A 2,055-nucleotide genomic window follows, 5' to 3' on the forward strand; every position below is an offset into this window, starting at 1 on the left:
GCTTGCTTAACAATATTTCGGGGAACATAATATTTTACTGCGCTTCAATTTTTTTTGCCAACTTTTGCAATTGTCTTATACCTTTTGTGTAGAAATGATCAAGCGCAATTTCACTTATTTTGACTCTTTCCTCTGATCTGGTCTTGACAATTACACTAGTCCTGAAAAGAAAAGAACGGTTAATTATAATAGTGTGAAAAATGATATAAATGATAGATGTACTTACGCAAGCGAAACGTGGTTTATGAATGACAGTCGGCCATTCACGGAAATAGTTTGTTATCGACAACAAAATAAACGAATTCGATACCTTTCAGAGTTACCTCGACCTTTATTATACCCCGGTTACACGTTCAATTTTCCTAAGGCTGGTGGCACACCTATTTGCGCAGATTGAAAGCGTATAAAGGACTTTGCATTTATTTTCATAAAGATAGAGTGGGAGAATAAATAATACGTAATGATTTTCATATAATTATTCATATATCTTTCATTTTCGCGAGTCATACTTAATGCAAGGCGACATTTCCATATGAGCAACAAAAAGTCAAATTATGATGGTTGGTTAATTTTAGATGCTATTTCCGAAACCACAGGGCACTATAAAGAAGATGTGACCTACTATCTCAATCTTCCTCCATAATTTTCGTACAACCTCCATAGGAGGTAAACAGCTCACATGCCGAAGGCAACCCTGTTACACCTACCCACCAACCATTAAGCCATGATTGCACGTTCGTACCTATCAATCATAAAGGGGACTTAACACGGTTAAAAGGTTTACGATGACTAAAAATTTAGGTTTTATATTGCTCGCCATTCCAACGTTATTTTTATTCGCTTCGATCCCTAATGAAGTGGGAAACCATAATTTCAGGAGATGACTCGCTACACTACCATGCGTAAACAGGCTGAGGCAAGGAAATATCCGCTAACATGCAGTCTGTGTGGTAGCAAGCATCCGATTCGACTGTGCCCAGTGTTTCGGTCCAAATCGCCGGAGGATCGCCTTCGCGAAGTGTTAGTGCATCGGTACGGTACTAATTGCTTGTCCGGGATGCATCGTGCCGCTCATTGCACTCATCCGGGAACTTGTCGACGCTGTAAAGAGCAACACCATACAATGCTCCACATCGATCTACCAGGCGATGAACAACCGCGGGCCAGTCGCAATGACGCAGACGACAGCGATGCGATTTCGTTAGTCGCGTCCGAGACTGGAGCGGAAACAATTGCTTTACGCCCGGACTTGGAGGAAGGGGAATTGCTAAGCGCTGGAGCGGAAACCAGTGCTTTCCGCCCAGACGAAGCGCCCGGAATGGAGTCAAATGCACTCCATCCGGATTCTGCGAGCGAGCTAGAGTTGGAACCCCAACATTTCGGACAGCTCTTACGATACCAGCCAAGAGAGAGCGGATTGGAAATTAGAACTTTCCAACCGCGATACTATTCCTCGTACCCCCAACCTCGACGACGAAGTAACCACCTACGGCATAAGCGTCGCAACGGGAGAGTGGAATCACACGCATTCCACCTCCCTAAAAGAACCGGATTTCGGTCTGGGCAAGATCACGCCCCAATGAATCCGATACAACAACTCACCGCAGTTGCGCCAACAGCCATCGTGAGGGTAGAAGCAGGAGGACGCTTGCACCTGGTAAGAGCTTTGGTTGATCCGTGTGCCGCAACATCCATTATCGCAGACGACCTCGCGCGAGAGCTGAAGCTCAATTTAACGGCAGTCGGCAATCAACGAGGGTGTTTCATAAAACTACGCGGAAAACACGGAAATTCCACGACCATAACAATGCACGCGGTGGCCGTACGGAACTATCGGCAACAAACGCCTTTAAAAAGTCTCGATGCCACGGTCGTAGCACCATACAACAATATAAAGCTCGCCGATCCTCAGTTCCACATCGCTGCTCCCGTCCGCTTAGTGCTAGGTGCCGAAGTTTTCCCTAAGATGTTCTTAGGCGCCATTCCAGCGGGAATTTAGGTCCATAGATAAAGAACTGAATTGGAGAATCTATATTTAACGTATTTCTATCGTGT

General features: G+C 45.3%; 1 long non-coding RNA gene across 1 annotated transcript; it reads right to left on the reverse strand.

Moving 5' to 3' along the window:
- Window positions 1-87: 87 nt before the first annotated feature.
- Window positions 88-307, reverse strand: LOC118734035. The gene is made up of 2 exons (XR_004992319.1): window positions 227-307; window positions 88-161 (listed from the first exon to the last, which is right to left on the reverse strand). It is a non-coding gene; the product is annotated as an uncharacterized LOC118734035 (long non-coding RNA).
- Between the last annotated feature and the right edge of the window lie 1,748 nt (window positions 308-2,055).

The sequence above is a fragment of the Rhagoletis pomonella genome, unplaced genomic scaffold, assembly GCF_013731165.1.
Source record: "Rhagoletis pomonella isolate Grant_MI unplaced genomic scaffold, Rhpom_1.0 Rhpom_scaffold_00002, whole genome shotgun sequence".
Classification (NCBI taxonomy): domain Eukaryota; kingdom Metazoa; phylum Arthropoda; class Insecta; order Diptera; family Tephritidae; genus Rhagoletis; species Rhagoletis pomonella.